This window comes from Bufo bufo, chromosome 3, assembly GCF_905171765.1.
Source record: "Bufo bufo chromosome 3, aBufBuf1.1, whole genome shotgun sequence".
NCBI classification, from domain to species: domain Eukaryota; kingdom Metazoa; phylum Chordata; class Amphibia; order Anura; family Bufonidae; genus Bufo; species Bufo bufo.
The window spans coordinates 276,562,950-276,587,165 of NC_053391.1; the positions used below are offsets into that span (position 1 = coordinate 276,562,950).

General features: G+C 44.9%; 1 protein-coding gene across 1 annotated transcript in view; it reads right to left on the bottom strand.

The window, feature by feature from the left end:
• The window catches only part of CACNA1S (calcium voltage-gated channel subunit alpha1 S), a 1,092,054-nt gene that overhangs the window by 860,020 nt on the left and 207,818 nt on the right, over positions 1-24,216 (bottom strand).

Consider the following 24,216-nt stretch of genomic DNA (forward strand, 5'->3'; position numbering starts at 1 on the left):
TTAAATGCAATCGTATCCCTAATTGCTAGAGAAACTCTGCTTTTTTTGTGTCAACTGAGGCAGACACTAACTGGGAAATGCTTGTGTTTAAGTCTGTGGAGATCGGCCTTAAGCAAGTGTGTCTCCTGAATACATAAGACATCAGTTTTTTCTCTTTGACAGCATCACACCATACTTGAGATCTTTCAAAATGACTATTTAGACCTTTAGCATTAATTGAAGTAACTTTAATAACCATTATAATGGAATATTAAGAATGCTAACAGCCAATCGTCACATACCCAAACCTTCTCCATTATGGAGTGCATATATAACAGCAATTTATGAAAGCTCTATATATAGTTAAGGTGCAGAAAAGCATTTTCTCCGGCAAGAAAAACAAAAAAACAACAACCAAATACAAGAAAAATAAACCAGAAACACAATATAGTGGTTCCCATCTTACAGAATGTCAAGACTCCAATAATAGATATAATATGGCATTACTAGGGAATAGAAGAAAGATTCCCAATATTGGCCAATCAGGCGTGAGACAATGGAGCTTTACTGCAAAGGAAAGACATATTTGCCTACGGTCCCTTCAGTCATTTGTAGAATTTCACTGAAGCCCATTCTTCTTCCAAGTGAGAAGGTAAGGCAGGTTTACATGTCAACGTGGAGGCAGGAGGAAGGATTAAGTTCCAGCTGGAGATCAATTGCATTGCTTCTGCTGGATTGGATACCACCATTTTACTGCCATCTCTTGAGATCAGCAATTTAGCTGGAAAGCCCCATCTATATGGTATTTTATGAGACCTCGGGATCTTAGTAGCCTCTTGAAACTCCCACTTTTTGGCAAGAGTAGCCGTAGATAGCTCAGTGTAGAGAGAAATGGAACGAAATTGTTCCGGCACCTCTGGGTTGTTTTGGGAAGCGGCCATCAGATTTTCTTTTAATGTGAGAGAAGGTGATATGGCACATAACACATCTCTGGCACCTCTGCTGGCAATCTTTTAGGTTTTGGTATTCTATGAGCTCTATCAATAAAGAGCTCTGCTTGAGGAGCATTGGGTAACAGAATTGTGAAAAAGTCAATCAGAAAGTTGTGCAGTTGATTAGGTTTCACCGCTTCCGGGATCCCACGGAATATTATTATTGTGGCGGGAACGATCTTCCAAGTCAATCACTATTGACGAAGTATGGCCAGCTCTTCATATTTTTCATTGGTAGTATCTACTAATTCGTTATGTGCTTTTGCGAATTCAGACATTTTGCTCTCCAGAAGGGATGTGTGCATCCCCACTTCATTTATCTCTTTTTGTAAAGGGGATAACATGGCATGAAAATCCGCCTGTAGAGATGACAGCAGGTCTCCCATTAGGGCCTTTAGGAAAGCTTCAGTAACCGGTCTGTCAGCTCCAGTATTGCTAATATTAGGATAAAGTTGGGAGTATACCATAGGTGAACACTTTCCATAATGAGAAACAATTTATAAAACTTGACCCTGGAGCCTTCCAGCATTAGCATAATGCTGCCCAGGGGAGGTTTCATGGCTAAGATGTGTCGTCGCCATATTTCTCCCCAGCATGTTATCTGGGAGAAGCGTCCCTGAGGTGGCAGGACAGGAGGTTGGAGCGCAATAACGAGAATCCCTGTGTTGGAGGCGAACAGGAAGGAGTACCTGCAGGAGAGTGTGTTGCTCGCGCTGGTTCTTCAGAGATCCTCTGCACGCTGCCACCACCATCTTGTGTTGTGCTCTCTGCAGGGAAAAACTCTGCAGGCAGGCTGAAAAGCTGTGTCAGACCTAGGACAAGCGGAAGAGGTGGGAGTGGTAATGTGGTCTCGTGGTCATTTGCCTTTAGAGTGCTGGACATTATTTTCTTGCCTTCTGTCCAAGTGCAAATTTTTTTCTATCAAATTAAAGCAAATGCCAAAAACTTCATGCGTCATGTACATAACACATATTGTATTGGACACTGTCCATTAATTAAATGAATAATTAATTAAATTAAAATTAATTAAAATTGTCTTATCTTCCAAAAAACTCTGTATGCCTGCCGTGCACATCAAATCACTACCTAATTATCGTTGTTGGCAAGTTCTGCAGGAAGAGAATAAGACGTGCTCATTTAGGGACAAATGTAGGTAATAATTTATGATTGTAAGTGTAGCTGAGGTTATTATGTAAACTAGAGTTGCTATGTGTACTCGACGGCCTATCAGTGTTCAGGGACGCTGGACCAATCAGGCTCAGCACATGCGTCCCATGTATGCCGATGGCAGGGCTGCTAAACTTACCAGATAACAAGAACGCCAAGGGAACTTCCTTACAGCAGCATATTTAAACAGGAGACTGTTTGCCACAGTCACTTGGAATTGGTTTTCCTGCCACACAAACGTCTTTGTATTACCTCTCGGATTTCTGGATCTGTGACTTCTAGTTTGCTTCTAACTTCAATTCAAGCTGCCAATTGTACTGCTGACAATATCTCCTGGCGTTAACCCTGTCTGGTATTTGACTCAGTGTTTGCCTCTCATTATGGTACTAATGTTTACTCACTTTAACCCCTTCCCAACACATGACGTAATAGTACGTCATGGCGGCAGGTGACTTCCCGCATTTTGATATACTATTACGTCATGGTGATCGGGCGGGCACTGGAGCGGTGCGTGCCCGATCACTGCAGGGGCCCGGTTGTGCCTCATAGCCGGGCCCCTGCTGACCGTGGCATAGAAAGTATTTGCAGCGGGTGAGGGAGCCTATCGGGTGACAAGCAAGCCCGATGCCATGCAGAGGCTGCTCAATGCCTTGCACGGCATCAGGACCTGCCTTCTACGGGGACCAAGGAGATCCAGCCCCAGGCTGGGTCTCCTAGGAAACCTGTTAGTGTATTACTAAGTGTAATACACTACCGGGCAATGCATTGCAATACAGAGGTATTGTAATGCATTGCAGAAGGGATCAGACCCACAAAAGTTGAAGTCCCAGAGTGGGACAGAAATAAAGTTTAAAAAAGTCCAAAAAATTAAGTTTTAAGTAAAAAAAGAAAAACACCCCTTTCCCCTGATTTTATAGTAAAAAATTGAAAAAAAAGAAAAACACACATATTAGGTATTGCTGCATCCGTAACAACCGGCTCTCTATATATACAGTGGATATAAAAAGTCTACACACCCCTGTTAAAATGCTAGGTTTCTGTGATGTAAAAAATGAGACAAAGATAAATCAATTGAAAAACAAACTGAAATCTTTTAGGTAGAGGGAAGAAAAAATATTCCAGCTGAAGAAAAAAGCAGACCCAAAGCATGATGCTGCCACCACCATGCTTCACTGTGGGTATGTTGTTCTTTTGGTGATGTGCAGTGTTGTTTTTGCACCAAACATATCTTTTGGAATTATGGCCAAAAAGTTCAACCATGGTTTCATCAGACCATAACACCTTTTCCCACATGCTTTTGGGAGACATCAGATGTGTTTTTGCAAAATGTAGCCTGGCTTGGATGATTTTCTCCATAAGAAAGGGCTTTCGTCTTGCCACTTTACCCCATAGCCCAGACATATGAAGAATACGGGAGATTGTTGTCACATGTACCACACAGCCAGTACTTGCCAGATATTCCTGCAGCTCCTTTAATGTTGCTGTAGGCCTCTTGGTAGCCTCCCAGACCAGTTTTTGTCTCGTCTTTTCATTAATTTTGGAGGGATGTCCAGTTCTTGGTAATGTCACTGTTGTGGCATATTTTCTCCACTTGATGATGTGTTCCATGGTATATCTAAAGTCTTATAAATTCTTTTGTACCCATCTCCTGACTGATACCTTTTAACAATGAGATCCCTCTGATGCTTTGGAAGCTCTCTGTGGACCATGGCTTTTGCTGTGGGATGCGACTAAGAAACTTTCAGGAAAGACCAACTAGAGCAGCTGAATTTTATTTGGGGTTAATCAGAGGCCCATTAAATGATGGCAGGTGTATGCTGACTCCTATTTAACATGATTTTGAATGTGATTGCTTAATTTTGAACACAGCTACATCCCCAGTTATAAGAGGGTGTGCACACTTATGCAACCACATTATTTTAGGTTTTTTTCGTTTTATTCCCTCCACCTAAAAGATTTCAGTTTGTTTTGCAGTTGAGTGGTACAGTATATAGGTCACATTAAAGGTGAAAAAAGTTCTGAAATGATTTATCTTTGTCTAATTTTTTTTACAGTACAGAAACCTGACATTTTAACAGGGGTGTGTAGACTTTTTATATCCACTGTATATTACATGATCCACCCCATCCAATAAACACAGTTTAAAAAAAAAAAAAAAAAAACATCTCTGCACAAAAAAGCCATTTTTGTCACCTTACATCACAAAAAGTGCAACACCAAGCGATCAAAAAGGCGTAAGCCCAGCAAAAAATCGGCCAAAAAATTAAAAATATATGACTCTCAGACTATGGAGACACTAGAATATGATATATTTTTTTTTTAAATGCTATTATTGTGTTACAGTGAAATAAATAAAAAAAGTATACATTAGGTATCGCCGCATCCATAACAACCATCTCTATAAAAATATCACATGACCTAACCCCTCAGATGAACACTGTAAATCTTTTTTTATAAAAACAATGCCAAAAAAGCCATGTTTTGTCACCTAACACCACAAACAGTGCAATACCAAGCGATCAAAAAGGCATATGCCCCCCAAAATAGTACCAATCAAACCGCCACCTCATCCCGCAAAAAATTTGACTCTACCTAAGACAACTGGCCAAAAAATATAAAAGCTATGGCTCTCAGACTATGGAGACAATAAAACATTATTTTTGTTTCAAAAATGCTATTATTGTGTCAAAATTTTAATAAGAAAAAGTATACATATTAGGTATTGCCACGTCCGTAATGACCTGCTCTATAAAAATATCTCATGACCAAACACCTCAGGTGAAAACTGTAAATATAACTAAATAAAAACTGTGCCAAAACACACATTTTTGGGTCACCTTGCCCCATAAAGTGTAATAATGAATGATCAAAAAATCATATGTACCCAAAAATGGTACCAATAAAAACCTCAACTCTTCCCACAAAAGATGAGCCCCTGCACAAGATTATCGTCAGAAAATTATAAAAAATATCGCATTCAGAAAATAGAAACAAAAAAACATTTTTTTTATAAATGCTTTATTATGTAAAACTGAAACAAACAAAGTAGACGTATTTGATAGAGCCTGCTCTATAAAAATAGCACATGATCTAACCTGAGAGATGAACATTGTAGAAAACAAAAAATGAAAACTGTGCCAGAACAGCCATTTTTATGGTTACATTTAGAGATGAGCGAATTTTATATTCATCACGGACCATAACGCAATTCTATGACATAGAAACATAGAAACATAGAATGTGTCGGCAGATAAGAACCATTTGGCCCATCTAGTCTGCCCAATATACCTGAATCCTATTAATAGTCCCTGGCCCTATCTTATATGAAGGATAGCCTTATGCCTATCCCATGCATGCTTAAACCCCTTCACTGTATTTGCAGCTACCACTTCTGCAGGAAGGCTATTCCATGCATCCACTCTCAGTAAAGTAATACTTCCTTATATTACTTTTAAACCTTTGCCCCTCTAATTTAAAACTGTGTCCTCTTGTGGTAGTTTTTCTTCTTTTAAATATGCTCTCCTCCTTTACCGAGTTGATTCCCTTTATGTATTTAAAAGTTTCTATCATATCCACTCTGTCTCTTCTTTCTTCCAAGCTATACATGTTAAGGTCCTTTAACATTTCCTGGTAAGTTTTATCCTGCAAACCATGTACTAGTTTAGTAGCTCTTCTCTGAACTCTCTCTAGAGTATCTATATCCTTCTGGAGATATGGCCTCCAGTACTGCGCACAATACTCCAAGTGAGGTCTCACCAGTGTTCTGTACAGCGGCATAAGCACTTCACTCTTTCTACTGCTTATACCTCTCCCTATACATCCAAGCATTCTGCTGGCATTTCGTGCTGCTCTATTACATTGTCTTCCCACCTTTAAGTCTTCTGAAATAATTACTCCTACATCCCTTTCCTCAGATACTGAGGTCAGGACTGTGTCAAATATTCTATATTCTGCCCTTGGGTTTTTACGCCCCAGGTGCATTATCTTGCACTTATCCCCATTAAATTTCAGTTGCCAGAGTTCTGACCATTCTTCTAGTTTTCCTAAATCCTTTTCCAATTGGCGTTTCCCTCCAGGAACATCAACCCTGTTACATATCTTTGTGTCATCAGCAAAAAGACAAACCTTACCATCGAGGCCTTTTGCAATATCACTTATGAAGATATTAAACAAAATTGGTCCCAGTACAGATCCCTGTGGAACCCCACTGGTAACATGACCTTGTTTTGAATGTTCTCCATTGACTACAACCCTCTGCTGTCTGCCACTCAGCCACTGCCTAATCCACTCAACAATATGGGAGTCCATGCTCAATGACTGCAGTTTATTGATAAGTCTTCTATGTGGGACAGTGTCAAAAGCCTTACTAAAATCTAGATATGCGATGTCTACTGCACCTCCACCATCTATTATTTTAGTCACCCAGTCAAAAAAATCTATAAGATTTGTTTGACATGATCTCCCTGAAGTAAACCCATGTTGTTTTTCATCTTGCAATCCATGGGATTTTAGATGTTCCACAATCCTATCCTTTAAAAGGGTTTCCATTAATTTGCCTACTATTGATGTCAGACTCACTGGTCTATAGTTGCTCGATTCCTCCCTACTACCTTTCTTGTGAATGGGCACGACATTTGCCAATTTCCAATCTTCCGGGACGACTCCTGTTACTAATGATTGGTTAAATAAATCTGTTAGCGGTTTTGCCAGCTCACCACTAAGCTCTTTTAATAATTTTGGGTGTATCTCATCAGGCCCCTGTGACTTATTTGTCTTCACCTTAGACAGCAAACTTAGAACATCTTCCTCTGTAAAGATACATGCATCAAATGATTTATTAGTCATCCTTTCTAGTGGAGGTCCTTCTCCTTCTTTTTCTTTTGTAAAAACTGAACAGAAGTATTCATTAAGGCAGTCGGCTAGCCCTTTATTCTCTTCTACATACCTTCCGTCCTTTGTTTTTAATTTAGTTATTCCCTGTTTTAATTTCCTTTTTTCATTTATATATCTGAAGAATGTCTTATCCCCTTTTTTCATAGACTGAGCTAGTTTTTCTTCTGCCTGCGCTTTAGAAGTTCTTATAACTTGCTTGGCCTCCCTCTGCCTAATCTTGTAGATTTCCTTATCTTCATTGCTCTGGGTTTTTTTATAATTACAAAATGCTAGCTTTTTATTTTTAATGATTTGGGCCACTTCTGCTGAGTACCACAGTGGTCTCTTCCTTTTTTTGCTTTTACTGACAAGTCTAATGCAATTTTCTGTTGCCTTCAATAATGCACCTTTTAAGTAGTCCCATTTCTCCTGGACTCCATGTAATCCGTTCCAGTCTGATAAGGACTGCATAATGCATAATGGTATGGATAATGGTATGCGGAATGCATAATGGTATGAGGCATTCAGTTATTTATCCGGCACAATCCCCTAAAGTGGGGAAAATTGGCTTGTGAGGCTTCCTCTGGATCAACTTGCAGGATGACAGGCCGAACTGGATGGACAAATGTCTTTTTTCAGCCTTATATACTATGTTACTATGTTACAATAGAAGTCTATGGGCTGCAAAACGGATCCGTCCCATTTCAGTTATGCAGGGGAGTCAAATAAGACATATAGTGTCTAAAAACCAGTCCAGCAAAATCTGCCTTCCAAAAACCATATGGTGTTTCTTTATTTCTGTGCCCTGCCGTGTGCCCATACAGAAGTTTACGAACACATATGGGGTGTTTCTATAAACCGTAGAATCAGGGTAATAACTTTTGAGTTTTGTTTGGCTGTTAATCCTTGATATGTTAAAGATACAAATTTATTAAAATGGAAAATCTGCCAAAAAGGTGAAATTTAGAAATTTAATCTCAATTTTCTTTTAATTCTTGTGGAATACCTAAAGGGTTAAAGTTTGTAAAAATCAGTTTTGAGTAACTTGAGGGGTGTAGTTTCCACAATGGGGTCATTTATGGGGGGAGGGGGGTTCTACTATATAAGCCCCACAAAATAACTTTAGACCTGGACTGGTCCTTAACCGCCTCCGGACCGCTGAACGCAGCGACGCGTCCTGGAGGCGGTCGATTCATTCCTCCTGGACACATATACGCGTCCTCTCGCGAGACGCGAGATTTCCTGTGAACGCGCGCACACAGGCGCGCGTGTTCACAGGATCGGAAGGTAAGCGAGTGGATCTCCAGCCTGCCAGCGGCGATCGTTCGCTTGCAGGCTGGAGATGCGATTTTTTTAACCCCTAACAGGTATATTAGACGCTGTTTTGATAACAGCGTCTAATATACCTGCTACCTGGTCCTCTGGTGGTCCCTTTTGCTTGGATCGACCACCAGAGGACACAGGCAGCTCAGTAATAAGTAGCACCAAACACCACTACACTACACCCCCCCTGTCACTTATTAACCCCTTATTAACCCCTGATCACCTCATATAGACTCCCTGATCACCCCCCTGTCATTGATCACCCCCCTGTCATTGATCACCCCCTTGTAAGGCTCCATTCAGACGTCCGTATGTTATTTACGGATCCACTGATACATGGATCGGATCCGCAAAACACATACGGACGTCTGAATGGAGCCTTACAGGGGGGGTGATCAATGATGGGGGTGTTCACCCCATATAGACTCCCTGATCACCCCCCTGTCATTGATTACCCCCCTGTAAGGCTCCATTCAGACATCTGTATGTTTTTTACGGATCCACGGATACATGGATCGGATCCGCAAAATACATACAGACGTCTGACTAGAGCCTTACAGGGGGGTGATCACCCCATATAGACTCCCTGATCACCCCCCTGTCATTGATCCCCCTCCTGTCATTGATCACCCCCCTGTAAGGCTCCATTCAGACGTCCGTATGTTTTTTACGGATCCACGGATACATGGATCAGATCCGCAAAACACATACGGACATCTGAATAGAGCCTTACAGGGGGTGATCAATGACAGGGGGGTGATCACCCCATATAGACTCCCTGATCACCCCCCTGTCATTGATCACCCCCCTGTCAGGCTCTATTCAGACGTCCGTATGTTTTTTACGGATCCACGGATACATGGATCGGATCCGCAAAACACATACAGACGTCTGACTAGAGCCTTACAGGGGGGTGATCACCCCATATAGACTCCCTGATCACCCCCCTGTCATTGATCACCCCCTGTAAGGCTCCATTCAGACGTCTGTATGTTTTTTACAGATCCACGGATACATGGATCGGATCCGCAAAACACATACGGACGTCTGAATGGAGCCTTACAGGGGAGTGATCAATGACAGGGGGGTGATCAATGACAGGGGGGTGATCAGGGAGTCTATATGGGGTGATCACCCCCCTGTCATTGATCACCCCCCTTGTAAGGCTCCATTCAGACGTCCGTATGTGTTTTGCGGATCCGATCCATGTATCCGTGGATCCGTAAAAAACATACAGACGTCTGAATGGATCCTTACAGGGGGGTAATCAATGACAGGAGGGTGATCACCCAATATAGACTCCCTGATCACCCCCCTGTCATTGATCACCCCCCTGTAAGGCTCAATTCAGACATTTTTTTGGCCCAAGTTAGCGGAAATTTTTATTTTTACTTTTTCTTACAAAGTCTCATATTCCACTAACTTGTGTCAAAAAATAAAATCTCACATGAACTCACCATACCCCTCACGGAATCCAAATGCGTAAAAATTTTTAGACATTTATATTCCAGACTTCTTCTCATGCTTTAGGGCCCCTAAAATGCCAGGGCAGTATAAATACCCCACATGTGACCCCATTTCGAGAAGTAGACACCCCAAGGTATTCGCTGAGGGGCATATTGAGTCCATGAAAGATTGAAATTTTTGTCCCAAGTTAGCAGAAAGGGAGACTTTGTGAGAAAAAAAAAAATAATCAATTTCCGCTAACTTGTGGCAAAAAAAAATAAAAAATTCTATGAACTCGCCATGCCCCTCATTGAATACCTTGGGGTGCCTTCTTTCCAAAATGGGGTCACATTACTGCCCTGGCATTTTAGGGGCCCTAAAGCGTGAGAAGAAGTCTGGGATCCAAATGTCTAAAAATGCCCTCCTAAAAGGAATGTGGGCCCCTTTGCGCATCTAGGCTGCAAAAAAGTGTCACACATCTGGTATCGCCGTACTCATGAGAAGTTGGGGAATGTGTTTTGGGGTGTCATTTTACATGTACCCATGCTGGGTGAGAGAAATATCTCGGTCAAATGCCAACTTTGTATAAAAAAATGGGAAAAGTTGTCTTTTGCCGAGATATTTATCTCACCCAGCATGGGTAAATGTAAAATGACACCCCAAAACACATTGCCCAACTTCTCCTGAGTACGGCAATACCAGATGTGTGACACTTTTTTGCAGCCTAGGTGGGCAAAGGGGCCCACATTCCAAAGAGCACCTTTAGGATTTCACAGGTCATTTTTTACACATTTTGATTTCAAACTACTTACCACACATTAGGGCCCCTAGAATGCCAGGGCATTATAACTACCCCACAAGTGACCTCATTTTGGAAAGAAGACACCCCAAGGTATTTCGTGATGGGCATAGTGAGTTCATGGAAGTTTCTATTTTTTGTCACAAGTTAGTGGAATATGAGACTTTGTAAGAAAAAAATCAACATTTTCCGCTAACTTGTGACAAAAAATAAAAAAATTCTAGGAACTCGCCATACCCCTCACGGAATACCTTGGGATATCTTCTTTCCAAAATGGGGTCACTTGTGGGGTAGTTATACTGCCCTGGCATTCTAGGGGCCCTAATGTGTGGTAAGTAGTTTGAAATCAAAATGTGTAAAAAATGACCTGTGAAATCCTAAAGGTGCTCTTTGGAATGTGGGCCCCTTTGCCCACCTAGGCTGCAAAAATGTGTCACACATGTGGTATTGTCGTACTCAGGAGAAGTTGGGCAATGTGTTTTGAGGTGTCATTTTACATATACCCATGCTGGGTGAGATAAATATCTTGGTCAAATGCCAACTTTGTATAAAAAAATGGGAAAAGTTGTCTTTTGCCAAGATATTTCTCTCACCCAGCATGGGTATATGTAAAATGACACCCCAAAACACATTGCCCAACTTCTCCTGAGTACGGCAATACCAGATGTGTGACACTTTTTTGCAGCCTAGGTGGGCAAAGGGGCCCACATTCCAAAGAGCACTTTTTGGATTTCACCGGCCATTTTTTACAGATTTTGATTTCAAACTACTTCGCACGCATTTGGGCCCCTAAAATGCCAGGGCAGTATAACTACCCCACAAGTGACCCCATTTTGGAAAGAAGACACCCCAAGGTATTTCGTGATGGGCATAGTGAGTTCATGGAAGTTTTTATTTTTTGTCACAAGTTAGTGGAATATGAGACTTTGTAAGAAAAAAATAAACATTTTCCGCTAACTTGTGACAAAAAATAAAAAGTTCTATGAACTCACTATGCCCATCAGCGAATACCTTAGGGTGTCTACTTTCCGAAATGGGGTCATTTGTGGGGTGTTTGTACTGTCTGGGCATTGTAGAACCTCAGGAAACATGACAGGTGCTCAGAAAGTCAGAGCTGCTTCAAAAAGCGGAAATTCACATTTTTGTACCATAGTTTGTAAACGCTATAACTTTTACACAAACCATTTTTTTTTACCCAAACATTTTTTTTTATCAAAGTCATGTAGAACAATAAATTTAGTGAAAAATTTATATATGGATGTCTTTCTTTTGCAAAATTTTACAACTGAAAGTGAAAAATGTCTTTTTCCCCAAAAAATCGTAAAATTTTGATTAATAACAAAAAAAGTAAAAATGTCAGCAGCAATGAAATACCACCAAATGAAAGCTCTATTAGTAAGAAGAAAAGGAGGTAAAATTCATTTGGGTGGTAAGTTGCATGACCGAGCAATAAATGGTGAAAATAGTGTAGTGCAGAAGTGTAAAAAGTGGTCTGGTCATTAAGGGTGTTTAAGCTAGGGGAGCTGAGGTGGTTAAAAAGTGTGTTTTGCAAATTTTCTTAAGTTTTAAAAATTGCTTTTAAAATTCTAACCCTTCTAAAATCCTAAAAAAATAAAATGACATTTACAAAATGATGCCAGAATAAAGTAGACATATGGGAAATGTTAAGTACTAAATATTTTGAGGTATCACTTTCTGTTTAAAAGCAGAGAAATTAAAATTTTTAAAATTGCTAATTTTTCTAAATTATTAAAAATTTTGAATTAAAAAAATAATAAAGGTAAAATATATTGACTCAAATTTTTGAATGTCATGAAGTATAATGTGTCACGAGAAAACAATCTCAGAATGGCCTAGATAAGTAAAAATGTTCCAAAGTTGTTACCACATAAAGTGACAAATGTCAGATTTGCATGGACAGGAGGGTGAAAAATGGCCCGGGGTAGAAGGGGTTAACTTAGTGTAACGAGGTTCCGAAGGTGCACTCGGTCCCCCATTGCCCGCAGAACTGTTGCTTAGCTTTGGGAATGAGGATCTGTGTTTGACCTCATTCCCAGGGCGGCTTTACTGCTGGGTGGCTCCCTGCTCCTAAGTCTGCCTTGAGCGCCGAGCTGATCACTCGGTGCTCAACTGGTTGGTCTGTCGATCATGTGACGCTGGCCACGTCACATGACCCTCACTCCCCACTATAAATACAGGCAGCCTGCTAGCCACAGGTTGCCTGTTAATTTCTAGGTTCCTGGCTATTTGTTGGACTACTGAATACTCACCTGATTCCGTTCCCTGACAATCCTTTTGCCTGCTCCTCCTGTACTGCGCATCCGTCCTGGTATTGTGACCTTGGCTCCCACCTGACTACTCTCTTAGGACTCCTCTTGTACTTCTCTACTCTCCTGGTATTTGACCCCGGCTTCTCCTGACCATTCTTTGCTTAACCCTTTGTACTGCGTAGCTCTCTTGGTTCTGACCCGGTCCGTTCATGTTCCGTATTTTGTCTTGTCTGTCTTCCCTGCACGTATCCTAAGTTAGGGACTGTCGTCCAGTTGTCCCCTGTCATCAGGACTCGTGAGGCAAGTAGGCAGGGCCAGGGGTGGGGGTGGAGCGCAGTGGTCACTATCCTTCCCCCTGTGTGTGTGTGGACGTGACCGTTACAGATTAACAGGCCCAATAACCACTGTATCATGAATCATCTTACTACCCTGACTGACCAGGTCTCTAACTTGACACAGAGGGTGCAGGAGCTAGGAGAGAAACTCAGTTATTGTGAGTTAGGGCAAGGTTCTTCCACTCCTCTGTCCTCCAGTCCACATTTTGAACCCCAGATCAAACTCCCAGAACCCTTTTCTGGAGACCGGAAGAGGTTTCTCTCCTTTAAGGAGAATTTCAAACTCTACTTCCGTTTGCGCCCCGTGTCCTCCGGTCCCGAGAGCCAACGCGTGGGGATTATCATTTCTCTACTACAGGGTGATCCCCAGGACTGGGCATTTTCGTTACCTCCTGGGGCCAGTTGTCTAACTTCTGTGGAGGTTTTTTTTCAGGCCCTGGGTACCCTCTATGACGAACCAGACAGGGCCCTGGTAGCCGAGACGGCTCTTAGGGCTCTGGTTCAGGGCCATCTCCCTGCGGAGGAGTATTGCACCCAATTCAGATGGTGGTGTGTCCCCTCAGGATGGAATGAACCAGCCCTGAAGAGTCAGTTTAGGTCTGGTCTATCTGATAATTTAAAAGATCTATTAGTCAATTACCAAATTCCTGAGACCTTAGAGGAGATGATGACCCTAGTTGTCCGACTTGACAGACGAGTTAGAGAGAGACGACAAGAACGACAGTGCAGTTCTCAGATGGTGGTCCAGCCAGAGGCCTTTTCCAGGGACAACACTGAGGTCTCCACCGAGGAACCCATGCAGGTTAGCATGACCCGGGGTAATCTTCGTCGCAGACGCGGAGAGTGCTTCTACTGTGGAGATCCTGGCCATTGGATCAACAAGTGTCCTAAGAGGGTCCTCTCTGACAAGTCTCCTAAGGCAAGACAACCTAAAGACCAGGTACACCCTGATTTTTCTAAAGGTAAGCTTTTGGTACCCATAACAATTTCTCTGGGGGTTAATAAGTGGCCGGGTAAGGCCTTTATTGACTCCGGTTCAGCGGCCAGCTTTATTGACTTTGAGTTTGCTTGTAAATTGGGTATTCCAATGTTTGCTTTACTTACACCTATCCATGTCATGGCTATTGATGCTACTCCCCTGATTGGTGGTACGGTGAGGTCATGTACCTCTGAAATTTCTCTGTCCGTGGGTGTGCGCCACTCTGAGAGATGTTCTCTTCTAGTCCTGGAGAACCTACCGGTTGAGGTGGTACTATGGTTGCCTTGGCTCCGTTTACATAATCCCACAATTGATTGGTCCAAAGGAGAGTTGGTGAAATGGGGACCTAAGTGCGACTCATGCTTGTCTGTGGTTTAGGCTGGGGTTTCAGTAAGGTCTAATACATTACCCTCTGTTATTAAGGAATATTCTGATGTGTTCTCGTCCCTTACTCCAGAGGTTCTACCCCCCCATAGACCTTATGATTGCGCCATAGAGCTAATTGAGGGTGCCGAATTTCCTAAAGGTCAAATTTATAATCTTTCAGGGCCCGAACACAAGGCTATGGAAGATTATATTAGGGAGAGCCTTGCTAAAGGGCATATTAGACCTTCAGTCTCTCCTATGGGAGCAGGGTTTTTCTTTGTTAAAAAGAAGGATGGTGGTTGTAACAGACCGTTTCAGCAGACAATGGGTTAAAATCCGTTTAGGCGATATGCCCCTTACTGAGAGACAGGCACAGCTACTGCAGAACACCAAACTCCCGAACTGGATACAAAATAGCACTCCAAACTGGGACCTCACGAATAGCTGCTAGCAGACGAACAGGAATCAGCTTACACTCCTGGCAATCAGTCTCTAACAGCATACAGTGGATCCCCCTAATAACGAGACAAGGCTCCGTGTTGAGGGTCAAGCAGTGGTCTGAGGTGCTGGCACACCCAGCCTGGTTTTTATTACCGTTGTAGCAAATACAGGTCCGCCCACAGGGAGGTATAAAACAACCAAGCCCATCTGGTGTACACGCCCCTAGGGGACCAGAAGGGAGACTATGACACAGGACAGATATGCAGCACTGCAGGATAGACAGACACAATGCATCATGGTTTCCTCCTCTCTGCCCTGGAGACACCCGAGGCACAATCCAATTATCTCTCAAGACAAAGGGGAATCACCAATACACATGTGGGGACAACAGAACAGAAATCACCATTTAAACATACAATGTCACAACCCTTTTCAATGCACAGACATTTAACATCCCACAATGCCACGAATTAGACCAGGAGTTCAAGTTAGTTCAAGTCCTTTGTGAACAATGAGGCCTGGCTGATGAGAGGGCCCATAATCCTGGGGCAAGAGGCCAGCAGCCAGGCCCCTCCAAAACCCAGTGGCGAGGTTGGTTTCGCCACAGTGGTCTTAGGCCTTGTATTGATTACCGGAGATTAAATAAAATCACTGTCCAAAATAGATAGCTACTCTCTCCCATTGATTCCGGATTTATTTAACCAGGTTTTGGGGGCAACCTGGTTTTCCAAGATTGACCTGAAAGGGGCATACAATCTAATCCGAATCAAGGAGGGAGACGAATGGAAGACAGCGTTCAATACTCCGATAGGACACTTTGAATATCAGGTGATGCCTTTTGGACTCAGCAATGCCCCAGCTGTATTCCAAAACTTAATGAACGATATTCTTAGGGAGTTCTTAGGTAAATTTATTATTGTCTATCTTGACGACATTTTGATATTCTCTCCTGATTTCGAATCTCATGTGTCCCATGTCAAACAAGTATACGAGGTGTTGAGGGAGAACCAGCTATCCGCTAAGCAAGAGAAATGTGTCTTTGGTGTACAGGAGATACTGTTTCTAGGGCATGTTTTGACTCCTCACGCCTTTAAGATGGATCCTGGTAAGGATTTAGCAATTAAGGAATGGGTAAGGCCTTCATCCTTAAAGGATTTACAACAGTTTTTGGGTTTCGCTAATTACTACCGTAAATTTATCATGAATTTTTCTGTAATTGCTAAGCCATTGACCGACCTTACTAAGAAAGGGGCGGATTTGGAGAATTGGTCTACCAAGGCCATTTTTTCATTTGAAACATTATAAAAGGCATTTAGTAGCGCTCCCATTCTGATCCAGCCTGATCAGGAGAGACCCTTTATTGTGGAGGTGGATGCGTCCGAGGACGGCGCAGGAGAAGTCCTTTCACAAGGTCCTGCTAGCCTCACTAACCTAAGACCGTGTGCCTTCTTCTCTAGGAAATTCTCTCCCACGGAGAGAAACTACAACATAGGGAATAGGGAGCTGCTGGCTATTAAATAGACTTTATAACTGACCTACCGCTGGCGGAGGGTAAGACTGTGGTTTGGATAGTGGTCGATAGGTTTAGCAAGATGGTTCATTTCATTCCCCTGTCTAAACTTCCGAATGCTAAAACCCTGGCGTCTATTTTTGTGAGAGAAATTGTTCGTTTACATGGCATCCCGGAAAATATTGTTTCGGACAGGGGTGTGCAGTTTGTGTCCAAATTCTGGAGGGCCTTCTGTCAAAGATGTAAAATTTTGTTGTCTTTTTCTTCCGTCTACCATCCTGAGAGTAATGGGCAGACTGAACGCCTTAATCAGTCTGTGGAACAATTCCTGAGGTTGTATGTTGCTGATGACCATCAATTATGGGTCAAATTCCTTCCGTTGGCTGAATTTGCTTTGAATAACCGTGTCAATTCTTCTGCTGGGGTCTCCCCTTTCTTTTGTAACCATGGTTTTCATCCCCGTTTTCATTCTGGGTCGTCCGTCTCCTCCTCTAACCCTGAAGCTGATAAACTCTCCTCCGAACTGTGCACAGTTTGAGCCCGGGTTCAATCGAACCTAAAAAAGGCTCAAAGTTCTCAAAAACTCAAGGCCGATAGGAGATGTTCAAGGGGGGTGAACTTTCAGGTTGGGGATAAAGTATGGTTGTCCTCCAAGAATCTATCTCTCAAGGTAGCTTCTAGAAAATTTTCTCCTCGTTTTATTGGACCATATAAGATCACGGAGGTGATTAACCCGGTATCATTTAGGTTGGAGCTGCCCGAGTCATTTCACATTCATAATGTGTTCCATAAATCTCTACTTAAAAAATATTTTGAACCGGTAGTACCATCGAAAGCCTCGCCTCTAGGGATGAGCGAACCCGAACTGTATAGTTCGGGTTCGTACCGAATTTTGGGGTGTCCGTGACACGGACCCGAACATTTTCGTAAAATTCCGGGTTCGGTGTTCGGCGCTTTCTTGGCACTTTTTGAAAGGCTGCAAAGCAGCCAATCAACAAGCGTCATACTACTTGCCCCAAGAGGCCATCACAGCCTTGCCTACTATTGGCATGGCTGTGATTGGCCAGTGCAGCATGTGACCCAGCCTCTATATAAGCTTGGGTCACGTAGCGCTGCACGTCACTCTGCTGATTCAAGCATAGGGAGAGGTTGCTGCTGCGACGTTAGGGCGAGATTAGGCAGATTAACTCCTCCAAAAGACTTAATTCAGTGATCGATCTCCAGCTGTGGATCATTGAAGTGCTGATATTGAATTGCTCACTTTTTTTAGGCTGCCCAGAGCGTTTTTATATCACTTTTTTCTGGGGTGATCGGCGGCCATTTTGTGGCTTGTGGTGCGCCAGCACAAGCTACCACCAAGTGCATTTAACCATCAATAGTGTGGTTATTTTTTGCTATATCCTACATCATGTGCAGGCTGAGCCTGTGTCACCCAAGTGCATTTAACCATCAACAGTGTGGTTATTTTTTGGCCATATACTACATCAGGTGCAGGCTGAGCCTGTGTCACCCAAGTGCATTTAACCATCAACAGTGTGGTTATTTTTTGGCCATATACTACATCAGGTGCAGGCTGAGCCTGTGTCACCCAAGTGCATTTAACCATCAACAGTGTGGTTATTTTTTGGCCATATACTACATCAGGTGCAGGCTGAGCCTGTGTCACCCAAGTGCTTTTAACCATCAACAGTGTGGTTATTTTTTGGCCATATACTACATCAGGTGCAGGCTGAGCCTGTGTCACCCAAGTGCATTTAACCATCAATAGTGTGGTTATTTTTTGGCCATATACTACATCAGGGGCAAGTTGAGCCTGTCACCCAGCGCCTAAAAAATAGACCTGACATTTATATTCCTCCAAATCAGTACTGTTTTAGCTGGTCAAGTTATTTGTAGTGACCGTAAAAGCACAGTTTTTGTTCTGGGTTGAAAAACTATTCCCAAATTTGCCATTCTCAAAATTAGTAGTTTCTGCTATATCAGGCCTACTTTAAATCTATCCCAAAAAGGATATCTTAGATTGAAGGTGCTGATAGTGTCATTCTGAAAAACTTAACACACACGCTACCGTGCAGATACAAGTCTAATTCTGTGATTAAAGGTATATCTGTCACACAGCGCGTAAAAAATAGGCCTCACATTTATATTCAACCAAATCTGTCATTACTTGTGTGCCTCTATTAGTGTAATACGGTACCTAAATAGATAGCCAGACAGTGTTAGGTGTCTGTAAAAAAAGGCCTGAATTTTAATTCAATACATTGGCCCGAATAATATTTTTCTTATTGTGGTGAACGGTAACAATGAGGAAAACAACTAGTAAGGGACGCGGACATGGACATGGTCGTGGTGGTGTTAGTGGACCCTCTGGTGCTGGGAGAGGACGTGGCCGTTCTGCCACAGCCACACGTCCTAGTGTACCAACTACCTCAGGTCCCAGTAGCCGTCAGAATTTACAGGAATATTTGGTGGGGCCCAATGCCGTTCTAAGGATGGTAAGGCCTGAGCAGGTACAGGCATTAGTCAATTGGGTGTCCGACAGTGCATCCAGCACGTTCACATTATCTCCCACCCAGTCTTCTGCAGAAAGCACACAGATGGCGCATGAAAACCAAGCCCATCAGTCTGTCACATCACCCCCATGCATATCAGGGAAACTGTCTGAGCCTCAAGTTATGCAGCAGTCTCTTATGCTGTTTGAAGACTCTGCTGCCAGGGTTTCCCAAGGGCATCCACCTAGCCCTTCCCCAGGGGTGGAAGAGATAGAATGCACTAACGCACAACCACTTATGTTTCCTGATGATGAGGACATGGGAATACCACCTCAGCACGTCTCTGATGATGACGAAACACAGGTGCCAACTGCTGCATCTTTCTGCAGTGTGCAGACTGAACAGGAGGTCAGGGAGGAAGACTGGGTGGAAGACGATGCAGGGGACGATGAGGTCCTAGACCCCACATGGAATGAAGGTCGTGCCACTGACTTTCAGAATTCGGAGGAAGAGGCAGTGGTGAGACCGAGCCAACAGCGTAGCAAAAGACAAAGAGGGAGCAGTGGGCAAAAGCAGAACACCCGCCCCTAAGAGACTCCGCCTGCTACTGACCGCCGCCATCTGGGACCGAGCACCCCAAAGGCAGCTTCAAGGAGTTCCCTGGCATGGCACTTCTTTAAACAATGTGCTGACGACAAGACCCGAGTGGTTTGCACGCTGTGCCATCAGAGCATGAAGCGAGGCATTAATGTTCTGAACCTTAGCACAACCTGCATGACCAGGCACCTGCATGCAAAGCATGAACTGCAGTGGAGTAAACACCTTAAAAACAAAGAAGTCACTCAGGCTCCCCCTGCTACCTCTTCTGCTGCTGCCGCCTCGGCCTCTTCTGCTGCTGCCGCCGCCGCCTCGGCGTCTTCCTCCGCCTCTGGAGGAACGTTGGCACCTGCCGCCCAGCAAACATGGGATGTACCACCAACACCACCACCTGCGTCACCAAGCATCTCAACCATGTCACACGGCAGCGTTCAGCTCTCCATCTCACAAACATTTGAGAGAAAGCGTAAATTCCCACCTAGCCACCCTCGATCCCTGGCCCTGAATGCCAGCATTTCTAAACTACTGGCCTATGAAATGCTGTCATTTAGGCTGGTTGACACAGACAGCTTCAAACAGCTCATGTCGCTTGCTGTCCCACAGTATGTTGTTCCCAGCCGGCACTACTTCTCCAAGAGAGCCGTGCCTTCCCTGCACAACCAAGTGTCCGATAAAATCAAGTGTGCACTGCGCAACGCCACCTGTGGCAAGGTCCACCTAACCACAGATACGTGGACCAGTAAGCACGGCCAGGGACGCTATATCTCCCTAACTGCACACTGGGTAAATGTAGTGGCGGCTGGGCCCCAGGCGGAGAGCTGTTTGGCGCACGTCCTTCCGCCGCCAAGGATCGCAGGGCAACATTCTTTGCCTCCTGTCTCCTCCTCCTCCTACTCAGCTTCCTCCTCCTCTTCTTCCACCTGCTCATCCAGTCAGCCACACACCTTCACCACTAACTTCAGCACAGCCCGGGGTAAACATCAGCAGGCCGTTCTGAAACTCATATGTTTGGGGGACAGGCCCCACACCGCACAGGAGTTGTGGCGGGGTATAGAACAACTGACCGACGAGTGGTTGCTGCCGGTGAGCCTCAAGCCCGGCCTGGTGGTGTGCGATAATGGGCGAAATCTCGTTGCAGCTCTGGGACTAGCCGGTTTGACGCACATCCCTTGCCTGGCGCATGTGCTGAATTTGGTGGTGCAGAAGTTCATTCGCAACTACCCCGACATGTCAGAGCTGCTGCATAAAGTGCGGGCCGTCTGTTTGCGCTTCTGGCGTTCACACCCTGCTGCTGCACGCCTGTCTGCGCTACAGCGTAACTTCAGCCTTCCCGCTCACCGCCTCATATGCGATGTGCCCACCAGGTGGAACTCCACCTTGCACATGCTGGACAGACTGTGCGAGCAGCAGCAGGCCATAGTGGAGTTTCAGCTGCAGCACGCACGGGTCAGTCGCACTGCGGATCAGACCCACTTCACCACCAATGACTGGGCCTCCATGCGAGACCTGTGTGCCCTGTTGCGCTGTTTTGAGTACTCCACCAACATGGCCAGTGGCGATGACGCCGTTATCAGCGTTACAATACCACTTCTATGTCTCCTTGAGAAAACACTTAGGGCGATGATGGAAGAGGAGGTGGCCCAGGAGGAAGAGGAGGAAGAGGGGTCATTTTTAGCACTTTCAGGCCAGTCTCTTCGAAGTGACTCAGAGGGAGGTTTTTTGCAACACCAGAGGCCAGGTACAAATGTGGCCAGACAGGGCCCACTACTGGAGGACGAGGAGGACGAGGATAAGGAGGAGGTGGAGGAGGATGAGGATGAAGCATGTTCACAGCGGGGTGGCACCCAAAGCAGCTCGGGCCCATCACTGGTGCGTGGCTGGGGGGAAACACAGGACGATGACGATACGCCTCCCACAGAGGACAGCTTGTCCTTACCTCTGGGCAGCCTGGCACACATGAGCGACTACATGCTGCAGTGCCTGCGCAACGACAGCAGAGTTGCCCACATTTTAACGTGTGCGGACTACTGGGTTGCCACCCTGCTGGATCCCCGGTACAAAGACAATGTGCCCACCTTACTTCCTACACTGGAGCGTGATAAGAAGATGCGCGAGTACAAGCGCACATTGGTAGACGCGCTACTGAGAGCATTCCCAAATGTCACAGGGGAACCAGTGGAAGCCCAAGGCGAAGGCAGAGGAGGAGCAAGAGGTCGCCAACGCAGCTGTGTCACGGCCAGCTCCTCTGAGGGCAGAGTTAGCATGGCAGAGATGTGGAAAAGTTTTGTCACCACGCCACAGCTAACTGCACCACCACCTGATATGGAACGTGTTAGCAGGAGGCAACATTTCACTAACATGGTGGAACAGTACCTGTGCACACCCATCCACGTACTGACTGATGGTTCAGCCCCATTCAACTTCTGGGTCTCCAAATTGTCTACGTGGCCAGAACTAGCCTTTTATGCCTTGGAGGTGCTCGCCTGCCCGGCGGCCAGCGTTTTGTTTGAACGTGTATTCAGCACGGCAGGGGGTTTCATTACAGACAAACGCAGCCGCCTGTCTACAGCCAATGCGGACAAGCTGACGTTCATAAAAATGAACCAGGCATGGATCCCACAGCACCTGTCCATCCCTTGTGCAGATTAGACATTAACTACCTCCCCTAACAATATATTATTGTACTCCAGAGCACTTCCTCATTCAATCCTATTTTTATTTTCATTTTACCATTATATTGCGGGGCAACCCAAAGTTGAATGAACCTCTCCTCTGTCTGGGTGCCGGGGCCTAACATGAAGACTGATTCTGTGCTGACATGAAGCCAGATTCTCTGTTACGGGACCTCTCTCCTCTGTCTGGGTGCCGGGGCCTAAATATGTGACAGTGGCCTGTTCCAGTGATGGGTGACATGAAGCCTGATTCTCTGCTATGACATGAAGACTGATTCTGTGCTGACATGAAGCCAGATTCTCTGTTACGGGACCTCTCTCCTCTGTCTGGGTGCCGGGGCCTAAATATGTGACAGTGGCCTGTTCCAGTGGTGGGTGACGTGAAGCCTGATTCTCTGCTATGACATGAAGACTGATTCTCTGCTGACATGAAGCCTAAATCTCTGTTATGGGACCTCTCTCCTCTGCCTGGGTGCCTGGGCCTAAATATGTGACAGTGGCCTGTTCCAGTGTTGGGTGACTTGAAGCCTGATTCTCTGCTATGACATGAAGACTGATTCTGTGCCGACATGAAGCCAGATTCCCTGTTACGGGACCTCTCTCCTCTGTCTGGGTGCCAGGGCCTAAATGTGTGACAGTGGCCTGTTCCAGCGGTGGGTGACGTGAAGCCTGATTCTCTGCTATGACATGAAGACTGATTCTCTGCTGACATGAAGCCTGAATCTCTGTTATGGGACCTCTCTCCTCTGCCTGGGCCTAAATATGTGACAGTGGCCTGTTCCAAAGGTGGGTGACGTGAAGCCTGATTCTCTGCTATGACATGAAGACTGATTCTCTGCTGACATGAAGCCTGAATCTCTGTTATGGGACCTCTCTCCTCTGCCTGGGTGCCTGGGCCTAAATATGTGACAGTGGCCTGTTCCAGTGGTGGGTGACGTGAAGCCTGATTCTCTGCTATGACATGAAGACTGATTCTGTGCCGACATGAAGCCAGATTCCCTGTTACGGGACCTCTCTCCTCTGTCTGGGTGCCAGGGCCTAAATGTGTGACAGTGGCCTGTTCCAGCGGTGGGTGACGTGAAGCCTGATTCTCTGCTATGACATGAAGACTGATTCTGTGCTGACATGAAGCCTGCATCTCTGTTATGGGACCTCTCTCCTCTGCCTGGGTCTAAATATGTGACAGTGGCCTGTTCCAGTGGTGGGTGAAGTGAAGCCTGATTCTCTGCTATGACATGAAGACTGATTCTCTGCTGACATGAAGCCTGAATCTCTGTTATGGGACCTCTCTCCTCTGCCTGGGTGCCTGGGCCTAAATATGTGACAGTGGCCTGTTCCAGTGGTGGGTGACGTGAAGCCTGATTCTCTGCTATGACATGAAGACTGATTCTCTGCTGACATGAAGCCTGAATCTCTGTTATGGGACCTCTCTCCTCTGCCTGGGTGCCTGGGCCTAAATATGTGACAGTGGCCTGTTCCAGTGGTGGGTGACGTGAAGCCTGATTCTCTGCTATGACATGAAGACTGATTCTCTGCTGACATGAAGCCTGAATCTCTGTTATGGGACCTCTCTCCTCTGCCTGGGTGCCTGGGCCTAAATATGTGACAGTGGCCTGTTCCAGTGGTGGGTGACGTGAAGCCTGATTCTCTGCTATGACATGCAGACTGATTCTCTGCTGACATGAAGCCAGATTCTCTGTTACGGGACCTCTCTCCTCTGCCTGGGTGCCTGGGCCTAAATATCTGACAATGGACTGTTCCAGTGTTGGGTGACGTAAAGCCTGATTCTCTGCTATGACATGAAGCCAGATTCTCTGTTACGGGACCTCTCTCCTCTGCCTGGGTTCCGGGGCCTAAATATATGACAATGGACTGTTACAGTGGTGGGTGATGTGAAGCCAGATTCTCTGCTATGGCATGAAGACTGATTCTCTGCTGACGTGAAGCCAGATTCTCTGCTATGGGACCTCTCTCCA